Source organism: Tenrec ecaudatus, chromosome 2 (genome assembly GCF_050624435.1).
Source record: "Tenrec ecaudatus isolate mTenEca1 chromosome 2, mTenEca1.hap1, whole genome shotgun sequence".
Taxonomy (NCBI): Eukaryota; Metazoa; Chordata; class Mammalia; order Afrosoricida; family Tenrecidae; genus Tenrec; species Tenrec ecaudatus.
Genome location: NC_134531.1, coordinates 230,372,682 through 230,378,817, shown reverse-complemented (window position 1 = coordinate 230,378,817; position 6,136 = coordinate 230,372,682). Strand labels below are relative to the sequence as shown.

Below are 6,136 nucleotides of genomic sequence, written 5' to 3'. Positions count from 1 at the left end.
TTGAGTTAGTGAGTTTATTGTGCCAACCTGGCTGATAAACACATATGGGGTTAATTGAAGGGCAGATGGATAAATGACTCGGTGAGCCTCACCTTTGAGTTCTCGAGTCTCTTACTTGTGATGGTAGGACCAGGGTGCAGCTGCCTTAGCCTGTTCCCTGCTTCAACTGGCAAAGCTCACTTCCTGCAAGACATTCCCAAGGAGAAGCTGCATGGACCTACCCCGATGCAGTCCTGGGTGTTGGAGCAGCCCTGTGGAGACCCCTGCCAGCACTGAGATGCTTACAAGTTCATGGCAGTCAGCATCATAGTATGTGTTTTGTGAGATGAAGGAGGACTTTGTGAATTGGAGTTGGTCCTATGGGTTAATGTTGGACTTGTGGGCTTGGGCAGCATGGAGTTGGGATGTTTTCTTGATGTGCACTTAACCTTTATATAAAACTCTCTCTTATATGAGTTTCTGTGGATTTGTTTCTCTAACAAATCCAGACTAATACAATAACCATGCTGGCATTTGAAACACCAGTAACATAGCTCCAGCCTCACTGTAGCACACAAGCTGTCACGGTACTACAAACTAACAGACAAGTGGTATGAAAGATGCTTACCTCTGTTTAGTTTAACAATGAAAAGGCAATAAACTGTATGGATAACAACAAATGATTTATTACATTGTTAAGAATGCAAATTATAAAGCATTTGATTGTCCTTATGTGGAATCTGTACATTGACCAAAAAGTTGTGGTTTAAACAAAACAAAAGGGTAAGAAATGAAACAACATATTTTATAACAAGGATTTGTTGTCAAGGGCCTCTAACAAGTCTTAAATTCATCAAGCAACTAAGCAACATTTTATTGCAAGGATTTGTTGTCAAGGGACACTTTAAAGTCCTAAAAGGCAAAAATGTCCCTTTGAGGACTAAGGTACACTTAAGGAGCCCAAGTGAGGGTATTTACAATACCATCATACACATGAAAAGTTGAAGAGTGAATAAGAAGAAGTGATGCACTTGAATTTTGATGTTGGCATAGACTATATAATACACAGTGCGTTTCTGGGAGAATTATTAAATCTATCTTGGGAGAAGTAGAATCAGAATGCTCTTTACAAATAGGCATGGCAAGGATTCAACTTCTGTATTTTAGATAAGAATATTATGATTATTAAAATAGACTTATTGAAAATGAGGACATTCTCTAAAGATAAGGATTGACCCAGTGGGTGCATTGTATTGGTTTCTGGGTGTTGTTGTGCTGTGTGATATTTTGAGGCTTGTTTGCTGCTGTAGTTGATTGTGCACAGTGATCTGATTAATATTTTCTGTAATGCTGGTTTTCATTTATAAATTATTTTCATTTTTCTTTGACTACTGCTCATCCCCTTTATAGGTACATCATAAAAACTACTTTGAGAGGAGACCTCACCTCCGCTGGGTTCACTTTCTCAAGAGGAGAGAAGCAGAAGACTATTCAGTTGATGCGATACAATATTGCACAAAGATCACACTCAAATCAACAGACACAAGCGTGATAAGTGAATCTTACTGGGAATTCAACTCAAGATGGGGTTATAGGAGCATGTATGTTTTGGAGAAGGCAATTATACTCCTGTTGGTGTTTATGATAGTCGTTTATTGTGCCAACCTGGCCAATAAACACATGTGGGATTAATTGAAGGGCAGAGATAGAAATAGCTCGGTGAGCCTCACCTTTCTTGTTTTCTGGTCTCTTGCTCTATGCTGGTCAGATCAGTGTGTGGCTGCCTTAGCTCATTCTTTGTTTCAGCTGGCAAGGCTCATTTCCTTTGAGACATCCCTGAGGAAAAGCCACATGGACCTACCTTCATGCAGCCCTGGGTGCTAGAGAAACCATGTGGAGACCCCTGCCAGCACTGAGATACTTACATGCTCACTGATTCAGATTTCTTCCAGTATTTGACGTTATTGTGTGTGTTTTGTGAGTTTGAGGAGGACTTTGTAGATCAGTGTTGGACATATGGACTAATGTCAGACTGAAGGCATTGGTCTGGGCTGGGTTGGGATGTTTTCTTACTGTACAGCTACCTTTTATATAAAATTATCTCTAATATACATATGAGTTTCTGTGGATTTATTTCTCTAGCATACCCAGACAAACTCAGTGTGTAAACAGGGTAACTTCCTCTCAAGAATAAAATGCTTAAACAGGCGCGAGGGGAGGGCCTTGGGATGCTTCTGCGCACACGTGGTGAGGCCTGTCTGACCGACCTTTAGCAGGGCCGGCACCGTCCTCATCATGTTCTCTCGGGCGAGCGTCGTGGGAGCCTCAGCCTGGGCTCTGCAGCCGCAATGGATCCAAGTTCGAAATATGGCAACTTTGAAAGATATTACCAGTCGACTCAAGTCCATCAAAAACATCCAGAAAATTACCAAGTCTATGAAAATGGTAGCCGCAGCAAAGTATGCCCGAGCTGAGAGGGAGCTGAAACCGGCCCGGGTGTACGGAGTCGGCTCTCTGGCTCTCTATGAAAAAGCTGATATTAAGGTGCCTGAAGACAAGAAGAAACACCTCCTTATTGGTGTCTCCTCCGACCGAGGACTCTGTGGTGCTATTCATTCTTCAGTCGCTAAACAGATGAAAAATGAGGTGGCCTCTCTCATAGCAGCTGGCAAAGAAGTTATGCTTGTTGGAATTGGTGACAAAATCAGGGGCATACTGTATAGGACTCACTCTGACCAGTTTCTGGTGACGTTCAAGGAAGTGGGAAGGAAACCCCCTACTTTTGGAGATGCGTCTGTTATTGCCCTAGAATTATTAAATTCTGGATATGAATTTGATGAAGGATCTATCATTTTTAATCGATTCAGGTCTGTCATCTCCTACAAGACAAATGAGAGGCCCATATTTTCCCTTAATACCATTGCAAGTGCAGAGAGCATGAGTATCTATGATGATATTGATGCTGATGTGCTGCAAAATTACCAGGAATACAGTCTGGCAAACATCATCTACTACTCTTTAAAGGAGTCCACCACCAGTGAACAAAGTGCAAGAATGGCAGCTATGGACAACGCTAGCAAGAACGCTTCTGAGATGATTGACAAGCTGACTTTGACTTTCAACCGTACCCGCCAAGCTGTCATCACAAAAGAATTGATTGAAATCATCTCTGGTGCTGCCGCTCTGGATTAATGAAAATCAAGTGTCATCCTCAGACAAGAGGTGAAACAAGAGAAGTGACAGCAGCTGGCTGTGTTGTGCTGATTGCTGTCCTTGTCCGTCTGTGGCCCCAGTTATTAAAGACAATAAGACATTGTACATTATCTTACAATAAAAAAAAATTTTAATTAAAAAAAAAAAGAATAAAATGCTTATATAGAACCCAAGGGGCAAATACACTGAGCACTATTACTCTAAATGGACACTTTGACCTAGTATCTACCTACTTTGTGATGACCCAGACCATGTGCTATAGACGACTGGAAGTTTAGTGTATCTTTTGAGTAGCAAAATATCTCTCACCGACCATACCAGAAGGTATCTATGTGGAAGACCCACTAAAAAAAACTGGACTTGATCTCAGAGTCACCTGCAGGAGATCTAAGGCACTAACACAATGGGTTAAGCCTTTTGTGACTCCCTTCTGATCATAGTCCAGACATGTGACTTGACCTGCTGTCGCCTGCAGAGCATTGAAGTGGATTGTGGCAGATGTAGTTAGGTTTAAATGTAAGATCTCATCATTTGATCTCCCCTTTGACCCATTTTAAAGTTGTTTCAAGTTTTCGTATTTTCTGTTTCCTTTTTAATTGAGTGTTTGCTATGTTATGTTTTTGTCATTGTTTTCTGTTTTTTGTTGTTGTTTGCATCTTATTTGTAGTTTGCATTATTTTCTGTGTATGATATCTAGGAGAGATCAATCTAAAGAGATCGTTACTTGATTAATACTTACCTAGGGACATTTCAGGGGAGGTGGGTGTGGGTAATAAGGAACTAATAAGAATGAGTATTAGACCAAATTCTTCTGAAAATAATTGTGACAATGATTGCGCAACTCTTCTTCATGTGCTTGGACTATTAGAATGCGAATTATATGCCATAAAACCATTGACTTTTTCCCAAAGTCTATGAATGCAGGCAAAGACATAGGCACAGAAAAGCCTGATGATCTACCTCAGCAGCTTCCAGAAACTCTACAGAGGGCTCTGGGTGATCACAGAATTAAATTGTGCATATGATCAGGTTTAATTAGATCTCTAAACATCAGAAGGGTTCAAGATAGAGGATGTGTCACTTGGAGCTAATAAATAACATGAGGAGTGAATTCTTGGAATTAACATGCTGTGATTCTTCGATGCTGTGTTTATTCCTTCTGGTGAAAGTTCATAGAAAATTTAATATTTTTCACCAATATCAAAATTATAAAACATTAATTTTATTATTTTAAAAATTATTTTTATTATTCAGGGCACTATAAATACCTCTGCTTGAGTAACATTTTGGCTTTAAAACACTATATGGAAAATTTTTGCATCAGATTAACTAAATGCCATTTAGTTTCATTATCTTCCTTGAAGTAACTTTGACATTCAACACTCTGTGTTAAGCAACCTTTTTATTATACAATAACTATGCTTTAGATTTCAAAGAAAAAATAGTTGTAAATAGTAGCAGCAAATCATAACCAAAAGCCAAACACATTGCAACTGAATTGATTCTGACTCACAAAGACCCTGTAGGATGGGATAGACCTGCCCCTGTAGGTTTCTAACATGGTCCCTCTAGCCTGAAATAGCAAGTTTAATCTTTCTCTTGTGGGAGTTTTGAACTGCTCTCTTAAGGCTAGCTGTCTAGATGCTAACCACTATACCCCCCGGACTCCCTGTTGCATCAACAGCAGTGCTTTATTCTACTGTGCACAGGGTTTCTGTGATTCAGAACCAACTGGATGGCCCATAACAAGAAAATAAATAGCTAGAGCAGAATTTGTAGACGGTCAGACGTTCTAATCTTAATAAACACTTATTTGAGTCAATGATTACACTTTTGTTGGATTCAACTTAGCTATCTCCTATGAAACCACAAATCTGTCATATTCTAAAGAGAGGATGAGGACACATCTAAAAAGTATTCAAAAATCTAATATTGGGTAAATATTTTACTTCTTAAGTTTTAACACACTCCTAAGTTAGATATAATTTTGTTTTGTTATTTTCTCTAACGATCTAGTTTAAGCACAAAAATGAAGACCCACAGCGTAAACCAAAATTTATGATTCTAATAGAAGAGGACCTTTGAGTTTGATCTTTAGTGAACCTGCAGGCCTAGAACTGAAGTCAACACTGTAGTTCAAATTTCAGCCAAACAATACACAGATGGACAGTGTGACAAATAAATTTAGGAAGATACAAGCAAATTAGGCGGAACACAGCACAAAGAAGTCACTAGGAGGGATTTCCTATGCTTGCAGACCACAGGATTTTCAGCCTCAAAATAAGTAGACCAAATTTTCTAAAATTAGAGAGTAGTAACTTCTGCTGATTACAATCCCCTGGGTCACCTGCTCACGGCATTCTGCCAGCTGGGCTCTCATTCCTGGGTCTGTGGATAGAGGAGGTATCTTGGCAGAGCCGGGTGGGGGACAGGGAGTGGCAGAGTTGCAGGAAAATAATTCCAAGGGACCAGCCCATGGTGGATAAAAATACAAATAGCTTTTCCCGGTGGAGCTCAACACCTGCCCACAGACCTAGCAGCTGCAGCTACAGTCTTCCCACTGCCCATCCTTGGCACTTCCCTTTGTGGACTAACAATCTCCACACATACACACACCCACACACACAACCCACAGCCCCTTGTTCCCAAGCCAGGAGCCACACTTTCTCCCTAACCATGGTCTGTGCTGCTACAGTTGGGGCCTGCTAGCATTACATGAACAGCTTCCACAGCCATGAAAGACTCCTATGAAAGCCCCATTGTCAGCTCGCCACAATGCTTAACAACGTGGCTGGAGCCCTCCATAGAGTCTGGTCACTATGTCCCCATTAGTCAGCCTAAACAGCTCAACCCTCAGGACCCATGTGGCAGTTATATAATCGATTGCGAATTTGAGGATTAAGACAGAAAGGGTGGAGTCTAATCTATCAATCGGGTCATAGCC

General features: G+C 40.6%; 1 pseudogene; it reads left to right on the top strand.

Moving 5' to 3' along the window:
• Positions 1 to 2,274: 2,274 nt before the first annotated feature.
• Positions 2,275 to 3,266, top strand: LOC142441384 (ATP synthase F(1) complex subunit gamma, mitochondrial pseudogene; annotated as a pseudogene).
• The last annotated feature ends 2,870 nt before the right edge of the window (positions 3,267 to 6,136 follow it).